Here is a 26367-nt window from a genome sequence, read left to right as displayed (position 1 = left end):
AAGCATCACATCACCATGAAACAAATTTCTAGGTTACCCTTTGAAAGGAACTCTGATAGAGTGAAAGAGCTACGGTACCAGTTTGTAGAACTAAGTCAGTTAGTGCTTGTTTATTGTCATAGCCTTAACTGTAAATACTGTAAGCAGTGGTTCCTTAACTTTTTTGGCTTCTGTTCCCCCTTTACCTGATTTCAGATTCCCAAGTATTTGTTTTACTGTATCTGACATTAACATTTTAGCTAAAAACTGCAGCAGTAGCCTACCGTAATACGTACTAACAAGTACTACTGTACTACTGTAATACATACTGACCTTTCAGTGCAGTAAATGTTCAGTATTTCCCTGTCCTTTCTGTCAAATACCCCTCGCAGTACAGGAGAGCGAGGATGACCATGACAGTGATCATGAGTGAGGGGCGGCGGAGGGGGAGCAGGCTGGTGTGTTTGGAGTACAGTGACCAGTAAAGAGTTGCTAGAGTGTTTTCTGTAAACTGCAGATTGATTTACAGTACACTGTAAGCCACATGAATTTGCTTGTTTTTTGTTTATGTCTTGATATTGCAGTATATGTGTGCTGTGTATATTTTTCTTTTCCTTTGACAATACTATACTGCATGAAAGTTACATACTTCACAGTATTTGAGTGAATAAACATGGTTGGTATGACTGTATTTTTCGTGTGATGTCAAAGCTTTGAGGCTACTTGAGATCTTGCTGTGAAACTTTTTTTCCTTCAGTTTTATACACTATTGTATTCTGTTAGGTAGTGACAAAACATCTTAATATTTTGACTTGCAGTGGTCACACAATGCCAAAAGGACGATGCATTTTGGGAGCACTGACTATTTGAATGAGAAAGGAACTTCATTTTGACACATGGGTGAACTGTTTTTGGAGAGATATGAGCTTTTGCTGGTGAACCATGGTGTTTTGCTGGACCATCCAGTTGAGTTTTGCAAAACATACTAAAGAGTGTTGAAATGAGCCAGGGCAATTGAGAAGGATCTTTGCAATTTGGGTGGCACTGACTGTTTACATGCGAAAGGAATCAGGTCTGGAGCATGGGTGAACAGTTTCAGAAGAGATGTACTTTTGCAGGTTAGCTATAGTGTTGTGCTGAACTGTAAGAATGTTATGCCAAATGATCTTAGAGTTTTGAGAATGTAATTTCTGTTTCAAGAAATGAGCCAAACCAATAGAGAAAAACTGTAATACAGTATACACATTACTATTCTGAGTGGTGTAGAATATTTTTTGTAGCCGCTCCATGCAAAAAGTGTAGTTCTCATAAAACGTATGCTAGACTCTTAGCAGTTCAATTAACTAAGCTGCTGATGTTTGTTTACACAATTGCACGCACGCACACCTACATACAAACATCAGATAGTCAATTGTGTCTATTTGTGATTTTAAAGCGTGACTAGCGATATCACAATAATCAACCATTTTGAAAAATGTAAAATAACTAAAAGGAAATCAGTTGGTTATTCGGACATGTTTTTGCCACCTTTTGTGTTGCCTATCTTCAACGTAAATACTACTGGTGAGACAACAAACATGAAAGTACCGTAAATTAATAGGATAGAACAGATTGAAGATGTGATTTTATTATGGAGACAGTCCTAGTTTTTAATCACACATGCTACTTCAGGTTCTGATAATGTTTTTCTCTTTACCTTCTAGATATTCATACACAGCACTCGATGCACTTTTAAAACTATAGTTAGTCTCTGGGTTAGTGCTTCAGTGAGAATAATGCTTGGTCTAAAGACATTGAAGCCTTTTCTGAAATGTTTACAACTCACTGCTCTCAGAAGATTAATCACACACAACTGGTTTGAAACCTTGCTTCGAAACACAGAAGAACCATTTAGCCACATTATGCTCTTACCGAGCGGAATACAAAACTGAAAAGACCCTGAAAGCTTTTTATGTATTGAAGAGAGCAATATTTTTTGTAGTTTATACGAACGTATATATTTTTTATAGTTTTATACTTTTCATATCAATCAATGCGTAAATAAATCCGTTCTGTCAATCAATGTGTAAATATTCCTATTAATTTATTATGTCAATCAATGTGTAAATACTCTTATTATTTTTTCAAAACATACCGTTTTTTTCCGTGTATAATGCGCCCCCATGTATAATACGCACCCTAAAAATGGCATGTTGATGCTGGAAAAAAGCCTGTACCCATCCATGTATAATACGCACCCAATTTTAAAAAAAAAAATTTTTTAATTTTTAATTTTTTTTTTTAAGTCCCAATGATCGTCACACACGCAGGGAGGCAATGGGTCCCATTTTTATAGTCTTTGGTATGGTCTTAACTAGGCTGGATGTAATTTTTTTTGTTGGCGTTGATTTCTCCGACTGCCCGTAAAGGCACCACCGCGATCAGTGCGGACGTGAAAAAGGCGGCTCTGTATGGGAGAGACGTTGAAGAGGAATAAAAACACCCTTGGAAACCAAAACTTGCCCCTCGTCGTGACTCGGAGCCGCAACAAATGTTTCGGATTTGTGTAGGGTACATTGTGACAGCAAACGAGCAGGTGATCGAGCAAACGTCTGATACGAGAGCATTGCGGTCGTATGGAGCGTGTTTGAAGTGAACAGCAGAGACGAAAGGAACAAGGCAAAGTGTTGTGAAATAAAATATTACCTGTAATACGCATTTTGTTATTTGCTGATTGAAACTGCTAATTAAACTGTGAATTGAAACTAATAGGAAGAAAACAACTCTCGTTCTTTATATAGCTGACGTGTCTTGCGCATCCGTTCTGCGCATCTGTAATGGTGGCCTCCGTATGATATCCGGTTTGCGATGGAGATTAAGAACCAAACAATATTTGACAATAACACACCATCAAGGATTGCACCATCGCATCAAACAATGTGTCGTCAATTATGAATTTTACTGACTAAGTGTGTTGGGCAGGATGGCTGAATGAGATGCGCGATTGACAACAAACAAGAAGAAAGGTGATTTCAAGTTTTATTTCGAGGGAGATTTGTCATGTCTCGTCCCCAGTTTTGCTATGTGTCTAGGTTGCCATAGTTTCTATTCGCGTCGCCCCTCCCTTCCTGTGTCACCTCAATCAATGTAACGTGTTTTGTATTTAAGTCCTGTCGGCCCCTCGCTCACCGTCGGATCATTGCATGTGTTACTGTCATGATGTCTGTTTGGTTTCTGTTCCTGTCTTTCGTAATGTCACCCTGTCTTTTTGTTCCACGTCTTTGTCGGTCAGTCCTGTTGTTGGTTTTGTTGTACCATGATTTTTTTAAATAAAAATAAAATAAAAAAAGACTTAAAAAAAAAATTTTAGAAAAAATTGTATCCATGTATAATGCGCACCCCAGATTTTAGGACAATAAATTAGTTAAATTTCGCGCATTATACACGGAAAAAAACGGTAGTTGCTCCATCAGAGCACAGACACAGCACACAGAGGTGGTAAATTACATATAAGGCCTAGCTCAGTAACTTCATGACACATAGATACAAAATATTCAGTAGATAACAGGACATTCAGGTGATAACAACAGATGTCTATCTAACAAGGACTTTTTCCCTTCTTTCTTCCTCCCTTCTTTTCCTTATTCCTGCTTGCGGACACTTCACGCCTTCTGACCGGAACTATGACGTTGTTTTTTCATCTGCTGAAGTGCCTTGTGTACTGACTGCCGTAAAACAACCCAAGATATTTTCCAAATAAAGAACCAACTGTTACTCCAAATCTTTGTTTTCCATCTTGAAAAAAACGCAACAGTATGTTCATCACATAGCTAATTCTCCCATTTTTTGTGTTCATGAGTTTAGGAACAGTAAATGTTCTGAGCCAAATGGAACAAATCGTGGCAAAATAAAGACATAAAGAATAACATGCGCCTCAATGAAAGTTCTGGAGTCTAACCTTTGGACAGTGGAACACTGGTTAGCACGTTGGCCTCACAGTTTGAAGGTGCAGGATTCTATATTGGCTCTGGCCTTCCTGTTTGCATGTTCTCCTTGTGCCTGTGTGGATTTTTGCCAGGTTCTCCCAAATTCCCAAAAAACATACATGATAGGACAATTGACCACTCCAAATTGTCCATAATTGTGATTGTGAGTGTGAATGCTTCTTTATCTAAGTCTATGTGAGCGGTTCAGGGTGTAACCCCACCTATCGCTCAAAGACCCCTGGTATAATCTCAAACATGCCTGTGACCCTCGTGGCTATAAGCGGTTCAAAAAATGGATGGCTGGATGGCTGGATAGATGGATGGATGGATGGATGGATGGATGGATGGATAGATGGATGGGTATTGACCAATGAGGTTTTTTTTTAATTGAACAATTAAAAGTAGTCGAAAACACTTTTAAGCCTGCAACACTCGTTTATTCGGTTTTCTTTACTCTTGAGGAATCCTGCAACCATGAGAGATTTAGATAAATGTGAATACCACCTAGATTCTCCCATAACATTTGTCTGGAACCTGAGCAATCTTGTTTTAATAAGTTCAGCTGCTGCATTTTTGCTATAAAATAAAATTAGCATTGATTATGTTGTAATAAACACTTAATAAAAGCTAAACCTGAATGTTGTTTTCTGCTGGCTCCAAGTAAATAGGACAAATGTAGGTATAAAACTTTAATAGGCATCTTCTCTTTAGCATATCTCATTTAAATTCAAATTCATTTAAGGCTGGTATGAATCAGAACTTGTAGGTCTTGACTAGTGGAGATATTAAGTATTAAAAATCTTACTGCACAATGTTGAATAATTTGTGGTACGAAAAGGTTGTCAATTACTACTTTCCTGCGATACAACATATAGGCAAAGCAGCACTCTTCAGAAGGGAGTTAACGCACAGAGAGTTTGAGTGCCAAGTACCTTAGCCAAAGATCTCATGGAACTGTGCTGAAACACACCAAACAGGGATGAGCAGCATCGTACGTATTATATTGAATATTTGGATAAAGCGCAGAACAAACTGGAAAAGAAGCAGCATCATACAATTCTCTATTTCCTCCCATTTTTTACACAACTATTTCTCCGGGCTTCTTTTTTTTTTATCATCTTCTGTCTCCTTCTCAGTGAGGGGAATACTCTTTATTACACTTAGCTTAGGAGCAAGCATCGTCAAATACAAAGCCTCAATTATTCAGTAGCAATGAGTCAAAATCAAATGACTAATGACTTTGATCAAGAGGAGTTTGCTGGCACTAAGCAGAACTTTTTTTCCCAAATTAAGAACAGAATAATACCTTTTGACAAGGCCTTATTCAGTAAGGAATAGTTCTCAGTTTATCAGTTGTGGAGTTACACTCTGGAGTAGGGGCGGCTTCTGGCATGTGCAATATGTGCAGCCAAATGGGGTAGCAACAAAGGTGAAAAATATATGGGGCAAGAAAGTATCTAGTCAGCCAGCAATTATACAAGTTCTCCCACCTGAAAGATGAGAGATGCCTATAATTTTCATCATAGGTACACTTGAACTATGAGAGACAAAATGAAAAAAAAATCCAGAAAATCACATTGTCTGATTTTTAAAGAATTATTTTCAAATTATGGTGGAAAATAAGTATTTGGTCAATAATGGCCTCGATCTGGGGCTCCACGCAAGATCTCACTCCATGGGGTCAAAATGATCACAAGAACGATGAGCAAAAATACCAGAACCACACGGGGTGACCTACTGAATGACCTGCAGAGAGCTGGGACCAAAGTAACAAACACTACCATCAGTAACACACTATGTCGCCATTGTAAATGAGAAAATGTTATGCTGAAATATTGCAAGCCTTTTGTTATTTTAATATTTCTGATTATGGCATACAGCTTAAGAAATCTCAAATATCCTATCTCAAAATATTAGAATAACATGAAAAAGTATACTACTAGGGTATTCAACTAATCACTTGAATCGTCTAATTCACTCGAATGAGCAATATTAAAATAATAAAAGGCTTGCAATATTTCAGTTGATTTGTAATGAATCCAGAATGTATGACATTTTTGTCTTTTTAATTGCATTACAGAAAATAAAGAACTTTATCACAATATTCAAATTTTCTGTATAGTGTATTATCAGGTGCCTGATCTGACGTTATTATAACAACAATGAAGAACAAAACCTCTCAATGTCAGCATCCCCAAACAACTCACCTTCCAGAAACAAACAAACCTAAAATTTAGAAATGAAGAGGACTTTGGATCAAATGCAGCTTCAACTTCCAAGAAGAGTCCTCCACTCAACCTTTGTGAATTCCCATGACACAAATGACGGCAAATCTACAGACGCATGTAATTAATTTTTAATAGTTCTGACCACTTTTCCTGTCATATTGTCCTGTTGTCGGATCACTTGCCTAACTGTGACTCGACTTAGTTGTACTTAGAGACAGAAAGGGATGAGGTCATAAGTGCAATGTTTATAAACTTGATTACAAAATCAAAAGAAATTAAAATGCTCCTCTATCTCTCCTTTCCAGTTATTTGTGACAAAAAGGGTTTCATTGCGCAACTTATTCCTGACACAAGAAGAAATCATGCAAGTGTCAGCTCATTCATTAGCCATTATCAGGTGGCACTCATTTGGTTGAGTTGTTTTTCTTTCAGAAAAATGCTAAACAAAAACGATATCAGTGTGCCCTGAGATTAATTTATACAGAATGCATGGATTGATTCTATGAATTCTGAGCATGATCCTCAGCAGAACCTGGTTTGAGGGCAGTGACTTACATGGGAGCATAGGATTTGGAGTCCAGTGAAAAATGATCACTTTGGGCCCATCATATCTCTGCTGCAAAATGAGTATACTATTTTCTAGCGCCCGTGGATTGTCATTACGTTTTACTCAGTGGTTTTACATGACATGACTACTAAACCGATTTTTATTCTTAGCGAGTTCATTCCCGAGACTCAACTTTGCACTGTTATCATCCAGGAACTGTTGAACACTTTAGTCACATCACATCAGCCATTGCCTGGCATACTGGAAAAGTGCAAGCTTTCTAGGGATGAGCCACGAATTAATGACCTCATTTTAATGACCCCATTAGACCTGGACTCAAAGGCCATAACAAAAAGGGAGAGCGACTGTGCATAAGTTTGTTCAAAAGGAAGCGTCATTCAAGTAAATCAAATGAATAAATCAAAATTGAACCAAATTAGACCAAATAAGAATCTTCAAACCAAGTAACTACAGAAAATACAAACTAGAACAGCAAACAATGGAGAAAAGACCATGCAGAGAGCATTCAATCTGCTTTGTGAGAGCTCCATTGAGCCCGCATCCAAATATTAACTCTATCAACTGTGTGTGTGTTGTTTTTTTCTCTTGTTTTTTTACAATATGTTCCCAGCAATTTCATTAGCTGCTGGCACAAGCAATTACCTTTCCCACTTAACATTGCACACTAAATACATTTATTAAATTTATTTCTACACTGTTGTCAGTCATGTGACGTGCAACAATGACATGATTGTTATTATGCTCTCCTAATTCGTTACTAGAGTTAAAACAGAGTTTATATGTAGCTACACGACATTTAGGATATTCCAGTTATTTTTATTTATTCAGACTTTTACGTCTGCCTATGGTTCTGTGCTAACACTTGAATTCCGGAATTGGGTTATTTCAATAAATTATTTCTTACTTCGGCAATGATTTTACTTCAGCCTTTATTTGGTGCTGCCTTTTTGTTTATGTTCTTATTTGGTACAACAAAAACATTACTCCAGAAACCATAAAAAAAACACCCCTGCCAATTCTTAAAAGTATGAGCATCATATAGCATGGCAGACAGATACTGACCGGAGACTCGTACTCTGAACTGTTATGGCTTGTTGCATGAATGAATAAACGCTAATGAACCTGTTCTGTCATCTGTCATTTGGCTTGGCGATCAGTTCACTCGGGCAAGAGGTAAAAGATCGATGCAACTGTCAGCCAACCAACACCGTGCTGGGTTAAAATTTAATGTCATGCAACCCCCTAATGAAGGAACCAATCAGAACAAACAGGCACGCGTGCACACACACACGCACACACACGCGCACACGCACGCACGCACGCACAAATACACCATAGTATCTCTGGCAGCCTCTCGCTCATTTCATCCATTTTTAATTTCGTGAAATCTCTGTCACTTTGAGGTTTACCAAGAGGTGAAGCAAACGCAGAGTAGAACATGTAGTAAGAAACATGTGTTGTGTCAGTTTGGCTTTTACTGGCAACAAAGGGAAAATGTACTTTGTTAAATACGACAATTTTATATTTATAACAAACCAAGCAAAAGCCTTTTTTGTACGTAATACGTAATATTGTCAAAAAGAAACCACAGCATGGTAAGTACTAAGCCAAGTAATGTCGATCATCATGTATGTGCAGTATAGTAGCTTCCAGATAATGTCACAGCAATAAAAATACATGAATTGCTTGTAATTTATGCTCAGGTTTTTTGCCCTTTAAAACTATGTCATACTAGTTGAGTTGTTAGCCAACGAATGACCCATAAACCTATGTGCGCGCTTGTGTTTAATTCACAACCATTGATTTCCTATTTTCAATTAATAATTGTAATTAGTCGCAGCATATTTCAGGTCGTTTGGGACACAGGTCGATGAGGGCATGGGTTGGCCACATGGATGAAACAGTTTACAGTTCACAGCGTGTCACTTGAGAGGAACACTGACTGGCCAGTGCCTATGTGCCTTTGTGCATCTTGATGATCAAGACATTTTTCTTTGATGGAGTCCACACTGAGGGAGATTTCACTCATCCACAACTAGTAATGAGACTTTCCTTGCACTGCCCTTTTCCCAGGGTTTCAAGCCTGTATAATCGCTGTAATTAGACTTTGTCAACATATTTACTGTCCAATGTTGCATGAGACCTGGCAAGACTCTACTCAATGAGTTTTGACTGACTTGGATTTGTTGGAAAATGTCCCACCTTGCTTTCATGTACGCTAATTATATTTTAATGATCTTGTTTTATGCAAAGTGAGCCTTAAAGCTGAGTTTTGCTGAAGGCTCCATTTGGCTTGGGTTAGAGGTCAGACTCCCATCACATTACTGAAGAGGAGTCATCCACTTGACTAAACCATAAAAGTGAATTTGCAGGAGGATTATTTTACCAGCACTACAACAACTGAGGCAGACATCAATCTCAAAATTACAGACAATTAGGGTCCCATTAAAAACAAATGATGAAAACGAGGTCCAATATTACAACGGTAATCAATACATTTATTGCAATCCGACGCCCAAAAACACTTTGCAACGTCCAACGTTAGGTTAATCTTGGTTTTGAGTCTAATCTGATGATAGAAATATATGTGTTGCTGTTGCTGAGAAAGAAGTACACAAACTCTTTGTTCTGTATTTAATCACAAGTATTGAATTGTTTTAAAATGATTTTCAACATACCGTAATTTTCGTACTAAAAGTCGCTCCGGAATATAGGTCGCATTAGCCATAAAATGCACAATAACGTGAAAAAAAAACCCATATATAAGTCGCGCCGAAGTATAAGTTGCATTTTGGGGGGAAATTTATTCGACGAAAATCCAACACCAAGAACAGACATGAACGAGCAACAACAGGCTAAACAATAGGTATGCTAACGTGACATAAACACAAACGAAGAACTGAGAACGGGCCTGACGTAACATTCAGAGTTATTCAAAAAACGATTACATAAATAACACGTTTATAAAACCATCTGTGTCACTCCAATTCATTAAATCCATCGATGGTCCTTTGTCAACAATGGGTGCGCCCCGCTGACGGCACTTGCACTTCAAAATATTCCACAGGCCCATAACGATACATAAATTAGATATCAAATAACTATTTTATAAGCAATAATATTATCAAACCATCTGTGCACTCTAAATAATTAAATCCATCGATCAAATTCCTTGTCCTTTGTCAACAACGCTGCACGTGCGCCCTGACGTCAGCCTCGTCGTTATTCCACAGATCTAGTATATAACTGTATTGTAGCGTTAACAAAGTACAATGAAAGACGTGGGTTAGGTAAACGGCTCTTTATTTAACAAAACAAACTTCCAGGCGTGTGGCGGGGTGGACTTCCAGCCACGGAGATGAAAGAGAGCTCCATAGAATAGGACCGGGCGTGCGTAAAAGCCATGACCGAGCCCCATCCACCGTCCCCGGACAGCCACCCGGCCGAGCGCCGGCCCCCGACTTCTATCCACAGAGGTGAAAGAGAGCTCCGTAGAGTAGGACCGGGTGTGCGTAAAAGCCATAATAGTTTTTCAAACCTTCTGTGTCATTCCAAGTCCTTAAATCTTTGAAACTCTTCATCCTCTGTGTCACTTAGAAACAAAGTCGCTAATGATGCCGGTAGTACGTGGGGCCCTTCGTCATCTTCGTCATCCCGTGATAAATCTTTGTCCTTTTTGTAAACCACCACCGTGCTGCGCTGCTGACGTCACTTGAAATTCAAATTACAGTAGTCCCTTGCTACGTCGCGGTTCGTTTATCGCGGTTTCACTTTCTTTTTTTTTCTTTTGGGAGACTTTTTGGAAAAATTAACATATAAGTCGCTCCTCATTATAAGTCGCCCCCCGCACCCAAACTATGAAAAAAAAAACGCAGCTTATAGTCCGAAAGTTACGGTATTGATATATGACAGGTTCGAGAGAGAGATGGGTTTTTTTGGTCGTGAGAGTCGAGTCTGCAAACTAAAGAGGAGTGGGTATACTGTGGATGCTGCTACTGTGCCCCTCATCTCTGGACCAAAGCGAAGAAGACAGCCAATGAATAATTTCTAGCTATTTTCAAGTCAAAGAAAAATCAATTCTCTGAGGTGGAAAGGATCTATTGTGCTGGTCACTGCAGCTGAAAGGCAGCAGTGGATGATAAACATGTTTTGTGGAAATTAATCAGAGTGCAGGTAGAGAGCGAAATGGGGGTGGTTAGTGAAGGAGGAGGGAAGCAGTGTCGATTGGGCAAGTTGTTTTACTCGTTAATGGCTTGTCCATCACGAGGTTTGGCAAACGTGAGCTCACGTGGGATTAGAGGGAAAATGGCTAATAAAAGGTTTCTGAGGTGAGTTGCCAGGGAATTTCTCAATTTCGCTTTAGACAAACATGATTTATGACACTTCTGGGGTTGGAAAACGGTTTAATAGGATATAAAAGACCAAAATGATTTCTGATTAAATCCCTGTGCTTTTAAAAGCATTGTAAGCACAAAATCATATACTTTGGAAAACATGTAGGTCAGGGGTCACCAACTCCGGTCCTCAAGGGCGCCAATCCAGCCTGTTTTAGGTGCAGCCCTACAACAACACACCTGATTCAAATGATCAGCTCATCAGCAAGCTCTATTAAGGCTGATAGCGATCCTGATTATTTGAATCAGGTGTGTTGTTGTAGGGCTGCACCTAAAACAGGCTGGATTGGCGCCCTTGAGGACCGGAGTTGGTGACCCCTAATGTAGATTATGTATCTCCAACTGCTACGTGGATTAAAGTATCGAAACACCTCTTATTTATTGATTTTATCAATGGGCTTCGACAAAATCACTCTTAGTGTTTTTTCAAATGAATTATTTTTCAACTATGACATTTGAAAAAAGGGAAACATATGTTTCATACATTTCCCACAACATCAGGGGCCCCTATTTTGATGCCGAGCCCAAATCTAGCAAACATTAAAAGAAAATTGCATGTAAGAATGTTTGTTTTAATTAATGCTGATAACTTGATGACTTGACCCTATTTGATTAAATGTGAAATATGTTTGTCCTGTGGGGATATGAAGCATGGATTAAAAGCCACTATGTATTCTGCGGCCAAACAATCTTAATTAACGTGTGTGTGTGTGTGTGTGCGTGTGTGTGCGTGTGTGTGTGCGTGTGTGTGTGTGTGTGTGTGTGTGTGTGTGTGTGTGTGTTGTCAAGCTGTTTATGTATATTATCAGACAACAACTTGCTGTTAAAACTTACTTACTTTGTGGTCAAGGATACCCTCCATTTTCACTTATTGCCACATGTTGCATATTAGAAGAAAAGGCTAAAAAGTGGAAAGTTTTAACTCTACGATACCTTCAACTCCTATTATCCAAACAGTGATGACATAGTACATCAAATACAGGCATATACTATGTTATTTTGCATTTTTGTAGAGTTGTGTTTTTGTCAGGATTGAGTATTTTAAAGAGTGGTAATTCAGTTGTTAAATTAATCTCACAATATCCCTACAGTGCTGATTTTGGAGTTATTTCTTTGTGTGTGTGATTTCTGTGGTCCTTCTTTTTCCAAGATGCCAACGGTGTGACTGGCAAGTGTTAATTTATTCTGTTTTCATTTTTACTGATGAACAAACAATGGAAAGAAGAGAACGATTACCATCAGTGGTTAGTTCTCTGGAAGTGTGGTCCAGTTTCACGCTCAAACACCGACTCACTATAGGAATATAGTATACTATATGCATTGATATAAGCCGGTAGAACCTTCTCAGCGTACGTTGTGAGCATGCATGCAAAAACGCACTGGGCAAAATTTCTTCCTTCTAGTTAGGATGTGTGTGTATGCATGTCAATTGTAACTGAACACATTTTATGAAATCATCAAGTTTGGTGACAAACTAAATATTTCATAAGCTTAATGGAGCCAACCCGAGCTAACCCTAACCCTCTCCTACGGGGCTGTGGTGAATTTTTATCTAAAACCTTTCTGGTGAATTGATTGACACAACTAAAGAGGTACATTGACACAACTACAGCCACTAGCTGGACCTGGCAGAAGTGCTGTGTGTAAAATGTGTTTGGGTTGGACAGTATATTTAGTAAAGGGTTAGGGTTGGATATTCACTGAGCACATCAATGCGTTGCTAGAATAAACATCTGAGGTTGCAAAGCTACTATGATCATGTCTGTCCTTTGCACAGCATCTGCCTGCAAAGCACACACTGAATGTAGCCTGTGATCAAATACAGTATGAGGCTCATTGAAGGAGCTATGGGATTGAACTTTGTCATATTCAAATTTGGTTACCAAAAGTAGACTTGATTTTAGAGTTCGTGAAAGTAGGTCCAAATGATAGTGCAGATAATGTAACATAATTTTAGTGTATTTAATCAAGGCAGATATTGTAGACATCATTGCAGAAATCAATTCATTGAATGAATTATCTATTTTTATTTCAACTATTCATAGATTATTTCAATATATCAATCATTATTATTATATTATTAGTCATTATCATCTGAAAAATATTTTAATAGCGCCCCGTGGCAGTATTGTGGGCTGAGCACACATTAATGGAGGGTCGTGGTCATAATTGCCCACATCACATGAATCAGTCGAGTACATCATCTGCAAAGGGAGGTCTTGCATTTTACTGATTCAGGGGTGTCAAACTATTTTTTTTTCGCGAACTGCATTGTAGTCATACGTAGCTTCTTTCGGAGGGCCATTATGACTGTCAACCCAAATAAATGTATGAGCACCTCATATTATATACAGTAAAAGCTACAAAACAAACTGACAAATAACTTGTTTGCAAATCAAACGAGTAAAAACTCGTCAAATATATAAAAAAAAGAAGATATTATTACAAGTGAAAACAATTTGCAATTCTAGTAATGACACATGAATTTGATGCACAATTTGTCTTCGCGGGCCAGATAAATTGATGTGGCGGGCCGTATCTGGCCCCCGGGCCTTGAGTTTGACACCCGTGTAATACATAGACCCACCCTAGTCTATTTCTGTTTCCGCAATGACAAATCGGTATGCACTCGGACTGCTGTGAACCTGATTTTCATGCAAAGAGCTGCACCATACAAGTAACTGGGAACAGGCTATGTTTCATTCCACAAATGCCCCTTCACGCCCAATTGTACTCAGAGTTCAGAGATCAGATCACAGTGATCGATACAAATCTCAACAGGGGTGCAGGAGGGGATTGAGTTAAATGAATAAGTTGCCCCACATTCTTCTGCCTCCTCACATAGTATGAACACTTTATGTCAGGATAAAAGTGAAATATTGATTACTAAGCGCTCAGCTCAACCCTTCAATGTTGGTAGAAGCTATTGGCCTGTTGTTCAAGCATGACTCTGTTTTAAAATGTCTTCGAAGAAATCTAGCATTTTTTGCATTGAAAAGTGTGTTGAATTACAAAACATGTACATTTAGGTGAACAAGACGTTAAGGAAAAACTGCTTCACCACCTTTGTCATAGCCTGCATTATCTTTAGTTTCATACTTGTTTTAGCTATGCTGCAATGATCAATTACCGTTTTTTTCCGTGTATAGTGCGCAAAATTTAACGAATTTATTGTCCTAAAATCTGGGGTGCGCATTTACATGGGTACAAAAATTTTTAATTTTTTTTTTTTTTAATTAATTTATTTATTTTTAATTTATTTTTTTTTTTTTTTTAGAAAACAAAACCAACAACAGGACTGACCGACAAAGTCGTGGAACAAAAAGACAGGGTGACATTACCAAAGACAGGAACAGAAACCAAACAGACATCATGACAGTAACACATGCAATGATCCGACGGTGAGCGAGGGGCAGACAGGACTTAAATACAAAACACGTTACATCGATTGAGGTGACACAGGAAGAGAGGGGCGATGCGAACAGAAACTATGGCAACCTAGACACATAGCAAAACTGGGGACGAGACATGACAAATCTCCCTCGAAATAAAGCTTGAAATCACCTTTCTTCTTGTTTGTTGTCAATCGCGCATCGCATTCAGCCATCCTGCCCAACACACTTAGTCAGTAAAATTCATAATTGACGACACATCGTTTGATGCGATGGTGCAATCCTTGATGGTGTGTTATTGTCAAATATTGTTTGTTTTTTAATCTCCATCGCGGACCGGACGTCATACGGAGGCCGCCATTACAGATGCGCAGAACGGATGCGCAAGACACGTCAGCTATATTAAGAGCGAGAGTTGTTTTCTTCCTATTAGTTTCAATTCACAGTTTAATTAGCAGTTTCAATCAGCAAATAACAAAATGCGTATTACAGGTAATATTTTATTTCACAACACTTTGCCTTGTTCCTTTCGTCTCTGCTGTTCATCCTAAAACACAAAGGCGCTCTTTAAGCAATGCGACAGTGAGCGCCCAGCGCTGCGGTTGCGCGACCGCACCAAATTAAGCTCCCTGCGCAGTGCGCACTGAGGTCCACTTCAATTTTAGAAAGTACATCAGGACTTTAAAAATATCTTCTAAATTTCAGCGACGGCTCTGTCACAATAATGCGACCAGCGTGGTGCAGTTGGGCGGTCGGCGGCGCGCTACGGTTGAGCCTTCTCTCTCGCACTCTCTCTCTCGCACTCCCTCTCGCTCTCGCACACACGCGCACACACGCACACACGCACACGCGCACACACGCAAACCGGATATCATACGGAGGCCGCCATTACAGATGCGCAGAACGGATGCGCAAGACACGTCAGCTATATAAAGAGCGAGAGTTCAGTTCTCTACCTAAATCCGTATTACAGGTAATATTTTATTTCACAACACTTTGCCTTGTTCCTTTCTTCTCTGCTGTTCACTTCAAACACGCTCCATGCGACCGCAATGCTCTCGTATCAGACGCTTGCTCAATCACCTGCTCGTTTGCTGTCTGTCACAATGTACCCTATACAAATCCGAAACATTTGTTGCGGCTCCGAGTCACGACGAGGGGCAAGTTTTGGTTTCCAAGGGTGTTTTTATTCCTCTTCAACGTCTCTCCCATACAGAGCCGCCTTTTTCACGTCCGCACGCCTCTTTCCCGTGCGCGCACGGAGCGCGGTGGTGCGTTTACGGGCAGTCGGAGAAATCAACGGCAACAAAAAAAATTACATCCAGCCTAGTTAAGACCATACCAAAGACTATAAAAATGGGACCCATTGCCTCCCTGCGTGTGTGACGATCATTGGGACTTAAAAAAAGAAAAACCCCCAAAAAAAGAAAAATTTCATTAAAAAAAATTCATAAAAATTGGGTGCGTATTATACATGGGTACAGGCTTTTTTCCAGCATCAGCATGCCATTTTTAGGGTGCGTATTATACATGGGGGTGCACTATACACGGGAAAAAACGGTATAAGTATGATTCCACTAAGTACAGTATAGATCTCCAGCGATGCTGAACTACTTCCATTGAACACATTGAAAACAATTCAATGAACTTTCTTTTTATGCTTCTTTTTGTCATTTAGCACAGTGGTCCCCAACCTTTTTTGCGCCACGGACCGGTTACATGTCAGAAATATTTTCGCGGACCGGCATTTATATAAATAAATTATATATATATATATATATATATATATATATATATATATATATATATATATATATATATATATATATATATATATATATATATATATATATATATATATATATAAATAAATAAATAATACATTTATAATAAATATATAAATACGATGAAATAAAATAATACGAGTACAATTGACAAAATAAAACAAAAATAAAACTCACCATTACGTTGAATTAGTGGGAGCAGAGAGTTTGTTTCTCAGAAACGAGCCGGTCCCATCTAGACGTAATCGGAGACAATGACACCCGAGGTGATTAAGGTTTGTCTTTTATTGCACGATGCTTGGTCTCCATGTGTTGAAGCAGTTTTGAATGCTTCATTGCCTGGTTAGTTAGCCTGTCGCCACATATTAGCTTTGGGGGCTCGAAACATGTCACGTGACCGGGACGAGTGTCTTGACCTGAATTAATTGATCGTCGATATTTTATTTTTTTCTGTGCGGCTTGGCGGCCCGGTACCAAGTGACCCACGGACCGGTACCGGTCCGCGGCCCGGTGGTTGGGGACCACTGATTTAGCAGACTGCTTCGTGCTTCATGGAGAAAGAGGAACACAGAATGAGGTGCCATTATAATTCTTGGGGGTTCGAAGGATCTCATACTGACTCAGTCACCAAAATGGATTCAAAGCTGATGAGTTGTTAAACTAATTCCTCTACAATGTTTTGCGGACGTTTTTCTAATTCTTGACAGTCAATGTTGGACCAAAATATTGAAAAAATTGTTGGAGTTGTGATTGTTTTATGATCAGTCGTGGTTTTCACGTGTCCTTGGTTTGAGAGGACATGTGATCTTATCTTATCAAGAAAGCAAAGACTACAAAGGCACCAGATATCTCCTTCTATCTCATAATTAATTTCCCCAGTGTTTGCTTGTCGCACTGATCAGTTTAACTTAATTCATTCGTGTCAGTGCTGAGTCTTGGCCATTATGCCATCATTTGTGTCGTAAACTTGAACAAATCAGCTAGTCCTTCAGCAACAGTTTACAGATACAAACACAGAAGGAACTGTGTGAGTGAACCCTAGTACCTTTTTGTAATGCACAAAAAAATCTCCATGAAAGGCCACGCTGCAGCCTGTTCCCAGAGGTCTTTGTCTCCTATTTAGCCAACAGCAGCCTATCAGCTCAAACCAGCGGCTTAGTTCATTCTTTCCTACGATGATTGCCTGTAGGAGCTTGAGACTTTGTTCCCCTCGTCTCCCGGTGGAAGGATGACCTTCCCATCTCATTCAGGACTGCAGAGTCGCCGCTTATGCACAAGTGCGGATTGAAAATTCATCTCCTCAAAAAACATGTCACGTCTTACTTGGGCCTACTTTTCCACTTTTTCCAGCACATGTCCATCTCAATTTTACAGAGAACTTAACCTTTAAGACCTGTATAAATTATTTACTTTGCACATCTCATGAACTCTGTCCCATAAGCTCAAGCAGATAACACAAAAGCTGAAGGCGACCGACATGTAAGAAAAAAATGCTTAAATGCACGCTTCTAAATTTGTGAATGCTGAAAAAAAACATATAGTGACACACGTCGAATCCAACACAGCACTCTTACATCTGTCAACCACAGCAGGGTCTCTTTGGCCTGTCTTCCGTTTAAAAGCTTTTCTTAACCTCATGTGAATATTGAGGCATAAGCATTGTTGCTTTAAGATGTCTTGCAGCCAAAGTTTAACATCCTAAAACTGATAAGCAGAAAGATCAAATGTGCTCATATTTTATTTTTATATATTTATTTGCTTTTCCTTTATTAGATGTGCCCATATTTTATTTTATTCTAAATATTTTAGTTTAAAACATGGCCATATGTGTTACCAAAATTCCTTTACTTGTATTCATGACTAAAGTCCACTTATTTTTGTTCTAGCTAATTTGTACTGAACAGCAAGAACAGAGGTAGTACTCACTTTTGTTGCCAAGCTACAGCTATGTCCATAATTCTCATCCTATCCAGTCATTTGCCTCACCTCACTGGGCTAGAATTAGAACAGCCGTTGTTTGTCCAGCAACAACCAAATTGATGCTAGTGTTCTGCTTGTAACACATTGAGATGTCAGATTTAATTCAATGCATATTCTGGTCCAAACTACTCAAATGAATGAAAATCATAAAAGTCCCTGCTTTCATCCATCCACTCTAACGCCCAGTTCACACTGAAACAGATGTGGAACAGCCTCAGTAGTGACGTCGCAAGGAAAAGAAAGCATTTGGGTCTACGTGTCAATTCACATCAGCGGCGGTGCGCATCGAGATCCGAAGTTCTGGAAGGCTTTTGCGAGGTTTCTATTTTTTCAGGATTCCGCATGTTGATTTTTATGAAGCTGAAGAAATTACGCAAGCCAGACAGGAAGTCAGGCGTCAGAATGCTAGGTAAATCCAGTATATTTAGAAGTTGTGCTGTGAACTCATTTTGCTACACTTTTACTTGTTGTTGCGCTTGCAGGAGATGGCCAAAAGTGGCCACTTGGTTACTCTGTCACTTGGACACTCAGTTATTTGGATGTTCAGGACACTTGCACATCTGTAGAAAAGCTAATAAGCTTCACAATTCGGGCCCTTGTTTCATCATTAAGTAATCCTTTGGGTATGAAGCAACCTGTAATACACTTGGAAAGGAAAACAGCTTGGACAATTGACAGTCTGAGCAATGAGTGCGTCAAAACATCTCCCACGCTCATGCACAACGACTACTGGAACTGAGGATAATCGCTATATATGTGCGTTGTCTTGGGAAGAAAGTTAACTACATGACATTTGACAAGAGTTGGGCATATAAAAAACAAACTCAAAATCAACTAGAATTTTGCAATTTCTGGAGAAATTGCGTGTGAAGGCGAAATGTATGAATAACTTTTTCGGGGAATGCTGCCGAACGATTTTGAAACGTGTTGAATTACTTGAGAAATGTAGAATATTTGGAGAATTTGTGGTGAATTTCAAAATTGAAAGTTTGGAATATTTGGTAAGTGGGAAGTTGTGGAATAGGTAGGCAAAAGATGAACAGTTGAAAGTTGGAATGGGTTGAATCAGTTGAAAAATGTAGAAATTAGAGTAGAAAAACGAAATTTTGGAGAATTTGGTTGAATTTGGAATTTTTGGTAAGTGGGAAGTTGTGGAATAGGTAGGCAAAAAGTGTACAGTTGAAAGTTGGAATGGGTTGAATCAGTTAAAAAATGTAGAAGTTAGAGCAAATGTTGAATCCCCATAGAGAATGAATGGGAAAATAAAAAAAAGCAATTGCGCCAAAATCTTTCTAAATTTGGAACAAAACAAAAAAAACGGCCTCAAGAGGTTCACTTTTGGGGTAAAAATGTTGAAACGGGTTAAATCGGACAAAAAACGAAAAAGTTAGCGCAAATGTAGCTATTTGGGGCACTTAGTGTTGAAATAAGGTCACTTCCGGTTTGATTCGGGTCATTTCCGGTCTAATTTGGGTCACTTCCGGTTTATTTGGGTCACTTCCGGTTTAATTTGGGTCACTTCCGGTTCATCTGAGGTCACTTCCGGTTTATTAGGGGTCATTTCCGGTCTAAAAAGGTCACTTCCGGTACATTTGGGGTCACTTCCGGTTTGCCTGAGGTCACTTCCGGTCTATTTGGGGTCACTTCCGGTCTATTTGGGGTCACTTCCGGTTTATTTGGGTCACTTCCGGTTTAATTTGGGTCACTTCCGGTTCGTCTGAGGTCACTTCCGGTTTATCAGGGGTCATTTCCGGTCTAAAAAGGTCACTTCCGGTACATTTGGGGTCACTTCCGGTTTGATTTGGGGTCACTTCCGGTTTACCTGAGGTCACTTCCGGTCTATTTGGGGTCACTTTCGGTTTGATTTGGGGCACTTCCGGTTCATTTTGGGTTCATTGGGGGCACTTGAGGGTCATCCAAGATGGCCACCACACTGGAATTGGGGGTCAAGGGTTGAATGTGTAAGCGTAGTGGAAGTGGGGGTGAATGGGAGTGAATGTGGGAAGCATAAGGTGAATAAATTTGGAATGGGTTGAATCGGTCGAAAAATGTAGAAATGAGAGTTGAAAAACTGAATTTTTGAGAATTTGGTTGAATTTCAAATTTGAAAATGTGGAATTTTTGGTAAGTGGGAAGTTGTGGAATAGGTAGGCAAAAGATGAACAGTTGAAAATTGGAATGGGTTGAATCGGTTGAAAAATGTAGAAATGAGAAGGGAAAAAGGAATTGGGTGTAAATTTCAAAATAAAAGATGTGAAGTATTTGGGAAGTTGTGGAATAGGTAGAAAAATGATGAACAGTTGAAAGTTGGAATGGGTTGAATCGGTTGAAAAATGTAGAAATTAGAGTACAAAAACGGAATTTGAGAGAATTTTGGTTGAATTTCAAAATAAAATATGTGAAGTTTTTGGTAAGTGGGAAGTTGTGGAATAGGTAGAAAAATGATGAACAGTTGAAAGTTGGAATGGGTTGAATCGGTTGAAAAATGTAGAAATGAGAAGGGAAAAGGAAATTGGGTGTGAATTTCAAAATAAAAGATGTGAAGTTTTTGGTAAGTGGGAAGTTGTGGAATAGGTAGAAAAATGATGAACAGTTGAAAGTTGGAATGGGTTGAATCGGTTGAAAAATGTAGAAATGAGAAGGGAAAAGGAATTGGGTGTGAATTTCAAAATAAAAGATGTGAAGCTTTTGGTAAGTGGGAAGTTGTGGAATCGGTAGAAAAATGATGAACAGTTGAAAGTTGGAATGGGTTGAATCGGTTGAAAAATGTAGAAATTAGAGTAGAAAAACGAAATTTTAGAGAATTTTGGTTGAATTTCAAAATAAAAGATGTGAAGTTTTTGGTAAGTGGGACGTTGTGGAATAGGTAGGCAAAAGATGAACAGTTGAAAGTTGGAACGAGTTGAATCGGTTGAAAAATGTAGAAGTTAGAGGTGAAAAACGAAATTTTGTGAAAATTTGTCGGAATTTTTAACGTGAAAACGAGAAATTTTCGAATTTGGGAATTTTGGGAATGTCGAGAATCCTTCCGAATGTGATTAGAATGTGCTGAATGATGTGAATTTCAAATTGGAACGACGTAAATGTGAAATGTCGAATGTGCCATTAAGAATGAATGGGGAAAAATTTGTCGGAATTTTGGGAATTTTGCGGAATCGGAAAATTTTCGGAACGAGAAAAATATAAGCGCTCGTCGCGTGAATATTTGGAATACGTGAAAAGTGGAATGGAGTGAATCGGATGAATTATGTGGAAGATGAAACGTGTCAAAAAAGTGTGGAGAATAAAAGAGAATAATAATAATAACTAGAATTTTGCAATTTCTGGAGAAATTGCGTGTGAAGGCGAAATGTATGAATAACTTTTTCGGGGAATGCTGCCGAACGATGTTGAAACGTGTTCAATTACTTGAGAAATGTAGAATATTTGGAGAATTTGTAGTGAATTTCAAAATTGAAAGTTTGGAATATTTGGTAAGTGGGAAGTTGTGGAATAGGTAGGCAAAAGATGAACAGTTGAAAGTTGGAATGGGTTGAATCGGTTGAAAAATGTAGAAATTAGAGTAGAAAAACGAAATTTTGGAGAATTTGGTTGAATTTCGAATTTTTGGTAAGTGGGAAGTTGTGGAATAGGTAGGCAAAAGATGTACAGTTGAAAGTTGGAACGGGTTGAATCAGTTAAAAAATGTAGAAGTTAGAGCAAATGTTGAATCCCCATAGAGAATGAATGGGAAAATAAAAAAAAGCAATTGCGCCAAAATCTTTCTAAATTTGGAACAAAACAAAAAAAAACAGCCTCAGGAGGTTCACTTTTGGGGTAAAAATGTTGAAACGGGTTAAATCGGACAAAAAACGAAGACGTTAGCGCAAATGTAGCTATTTGGGGAACTTAGTGTTGAAATAAGGTCACTTCCGGCTTGATTCGGGTCATTTCCGGTCTAATTTGGGTCACTTCCGGTTTATTTGGGTCACTTCCGGTTTAAAACAGGTCACTTCCGGTTTAGCTGAGGTCACTTCCGGTTTATTTGGGGTCATTTCCGGTCTAAAAAGGTAACTTCCGGTTCATTTGGGGTCACTTCCGGTTTGATTTGGGGTCACTTCCGGTTTACCAGAGGTCACTTCCGGTCTATTTGGGGTCACTTCCGGTCTATTTAGGGTCACTTCCGGTTTATTTGGGTCACTTCCGGTTTAATTTGGGTCACTTCCGGTTCGTCTGTGGTCACTTCCGGTTTATTAGGGGTCATTTCCGGTCTAAAAGGGTCACTTCCGGTACATTTGGGGTCACTTCCGGTTTGATTTGGGGTCACTTCCGGTTTACCAGAGGTAACTTCCGGTCTATTTGGGGTCACTTCCGGTCTATTTGGGGTCACTTCCGGTTTATTTGGGTCACTTCCGGTTTAATTTGGGTCACTTCCGGTTCGTCTGTGGTCACTTCCGGTTTATTAGGGGTCATTTCCGGTCTAAAAGGGTCACTTCCGGTACATTTGGGGTCACTTCCGGTTTGATTTGGGGTCACTTCCGGTTTACCTGAGGTCACTTCAGGTCTATTTGGGGTCACTTTCGGTTTGATTTGGGGCACTTCCGGTTCATTTTGGGTTCATTGGGGGCACTTGAGGGTCAATCCAAGATGGCCGCCACACTGGAATTGGGGGTCAAGGGTTGAATGTGTAAGCATAGTGGAAGTGGGGGTGAATGGGAGTGAATGTGGGAAGCATAAGGTGAATGCATTTGGAATGGGTTGAATCGGTCGAAAAATGTAGAAATTAGAGTAGAAAAACGAAATTTTAGAGAATTTTGGTTGAATTTCAAATTTGAGAATTTGGAATTTTTGGTAAGTGGGAAGTTGTGGAATAGGTAGGCAAAAGATGAACAGTTGAAAGTTGGAACGGGTTGAATCGGTTGAAAAATGTAGAAATTAGAGTGGAATAACGGAATTTGAGAGAATTTTGGTTGAATTTCAAATTTGAAAATTTGGAATTTTTGGTAAGTGGGAAGTTGTGGAATAGGTAGGCAAAAGATGAACAGTTGAAAGTTGGAATGGGTTGAATCGGTTGAAAAATGTAGAAGTTAGAGGTGAAAAACGAAATTTTGTGAAATGTCGAATGTGCCATTAAGAATGGATGGGGAAAAATTTGTCGGAATTTTGGGAATTTTGCGGAATCGGAAAATTTTCGGAATGAGAAAAATACAAGCCACCCTTTCCTGAATATTTGGAATACGTGAAAAGTGGAATGGAGTGAATCGGATGAATTTTGTGAAAGAAGAAGCGGGACAAAAAAGTGAGGAGAATAAAATATAATAATAATAATAATAAAGTGAAAAAAGTAGAATAACATATGTGTGAAGGCCTTCGCCTTCACACAACTAGAATTGCAATTTCGGAAGAAATTGCGTGTGAAGGCGAAGGCAGATGTTAAGTTACAAACGTTAAGCGTTAAAAATGATGAGCGGGAAGAATACAAAGGGAAAATAGATAATTGTGAAATAAATGGGAAAATGTTACAAATACATGTTACAAAAAGGTACAAATGATAAGCGTTAAAAATGAAACGTTACAAATGTTACAAAAAAGGTACAAATGATAAGCGTTGAAAATGATAAGGGGGAAGAATAAAGAGTAAAATAATTTATGACTCCCAATGTGGGAATCGAACCCACTACAGGAAACTGGCTTGGGTTGACATTTCCATTGTGTTTCCGACTGAGCTAATGAGGACCCTTCCTTCTTGCTGGTTGAATTTGGTTAATGTAATGAATGTGTTTGTTGAATGCGAATGCGTAATCAAAGTGGTGGAAATTGCTTAATGTAATGAATGTTGAATGCGAATGACAAAAGTTACAAATGATAACCGTTGAAAATGATAACCGGGAAGGATAAAGAGTAAAATAAATAATGACGCCCAATGTGGGAATCGAACTGACGCGGGTTTTGATACCACTCGGGAATGATGCTCGTGTACTGGAATCACCTGTGTTTCCCACGAGCTAATTGAGTCCCTTACTATGTCGTGGTTGCAATTGGTTAATGTAATGAATGTGTTTGTTGAATGCGAATACGTAATCAAAGTGGTGGAAATTGCTTAATGTAATGAATGTTGAATGCGAATGTTAGTTACAAATGATAAGCGTTGAAAATGATAAGCGGGAAGAATAAAGAGTAAAATAATTAATGACGCCCAATGTGGGAATCGAACCCACTACAGGAAACTGGCTCGGGTTGACATTGCCATTAAGAATGAATGGGGAAATAAAAGGCACAAATTTGCTAATTACTTAAAAACGGTAAATGTTATGAACGCGAAAAATACTGGCAAGCGTGCCATGAATTTTTGGAACGTGTGAAAGGTTGAACGAGGTGAATCGGTTGAAGCATGTGGGAGTAGTTAGATGTCAAAAAAGTGGGAGGAATAAGTTGTTTAATAATAAAGTACAATATCAATGTGTGAAGGCCTTCGCCTTCACACAACTAGAATTTTGCAATTTCTGGAGAAATTGCGTGTGAAGGCGAAATGTATGAATAACTTCTTCGGGGAATGCTGCCGAACGATGTTGAAACGTGTTGAATTACTTGAGAAATGTAGAATATTTGGAGAATTTGTGGCGAATTTCAAAATAAAAGATGTGAAGTTTTTGGTAAGTGGGAAGTTGTGGAATAGGTAGAAAAATGATGAACAGTTGAAAGTTGAAATGGGTTGAATCGGTTGAAAAATGTAGAAATGAGAAGGGAAAAAGGAATTGGGTGTGAATTTCAAAATAAAAGATGTGAAGTATTTGGGAAGTTGTGGAATATGGTAGAAAAATGATGAACAGTTGAAAGTTGGAATGGGTTGAATCGGTTGAAAAATGTAGAAATTAGAGTACAAAAACGGAATTTGAGAGAATTTTGGTTGAATTTCAAAATAAAAGATGTGAAGTTTTTGGTAAGTGGGAAGTTGTGGAATAAGTAGAAAAATGATGAACAGTTGAAAGTTGGAATGGGTTGAATCGGTTGAAAAATGTAGAAATGAGAAGGGAAAAGGAAATTGGGTGTGAATTTCAAAATAAAAGACGTGAAGTTTTTGGTAAGTGGGAAGTTGTGGAATAGGTAGAAAAATGATGAACAGTTGAAAGGTGGAATGGGTTGAATCGGTTGAAAAATTTAGAAATGAGAAGGGAAAAGGAATTGGGTGTGAATTTCAAAATAAAAGATGTGAAGCTTTTGGTAAGTGGGAAGTTGTGGAATCGGTAGAAAAATAATGAACAGTTGAAAGTTGGAATGGGTTGAATCGGTTGAAAAATGTAGAAATTAGAGTACAAAAACGGAATTTGAGAGAATTTTGGTTGAATTTCAAAATAAAAGATGTGAAGTTTTTGGTAAGTGGGACGTTGTGGAATAGGTAGGCAAAAGATGAACAGTTGAAAGTTGGAATGGGTTGAATCGGTTGAAAAATGTAGAAATGAGAAGGGAAAAGGAAATTGGGTGTGAATTTCAAAATAAAAGACGTGAAGTTTTTGGTAAGTGGGAAGTTGTGGAATAGGTAGAAAAATGATGAACAGTTGAAAGGTGGAATGGGTTGAATCGGTTGAAAAATTTAGAAATGAGAAGGGAAAAGGAATTGGGTGTGAATTTCAAAATAAAAGATGTGAAGCTTTTGGTAAGTGGGAAGTTGTGGAATCGGTAGAAAAATAATGAACAGTTGAAAGTTGGAATGGGTTGAATCGGTTGAAAAATGTAGAAATTAGAGTAGAAAAACGAAATTTTAGAGAATTTTGGTTGAATTTCAAAATAAAAGATGTGAAGTTTTTGGTAAGTGGGACGTTGTGGAATAGGTAGGCAAAAGATGAACAGTTGAAAGTTGGAACGAGTTGAATCGGTTGAAAAATGTAGAAGTTAGAGCTGAAAAACAAAATTTTGTGAAAATTTGTCGGAATTTTTAACGTGAAAACGTGAAATTTTCGAATTTGGGAATTTTGGGAATGTCGAGAATCCTTCCGAATGTGATTAGAATGTGCTGAATGATGTGAATTTCAAATTGGAACGACGTAAATGTGAAATGTCGAATGTGCCATTAAGAATGAATGGGGAAAAATTTGTCGGA

The 26367-nt window shown here is 38.6% G+C and overlaps 1 protein-coding gene across 1 annotated transcript in view; it reads right to left on the bottom strand.

Annotated features, from left to right (window-relative positions):
- Positions 1-26367, bottom strand: part of LOC133153227 (multiple epidermal growth factor-like domains protein 11) — a 150607-nt gene that overhangs the window by 45336 nt on the left and 78904 nt on the right. The gene's annotated exons all lie outside the window — the stretch shown is intronic.

The sequence above is a fragment of the Syngnathus typhle genome, linkage group LG4, assembly GCF_033458585.1.
Source record: "Syngnathus typhle isolate RoL2023-S1 ecotype Sweden linkage group LG4, RoL_Styp_1.0, whole genome shotgun sequence".
Lineage (NCBI taxonomy): Eukaryota > Metazoa > Chordata > Actinopteri > Syngnathiformes > Syngnathidae > Syngnathus > Syngnathus typhle.
Note: the sequence above shows the minus strand (reverse complement) of the source record. Positions and strands in the feature narration are given on the sequence as shown.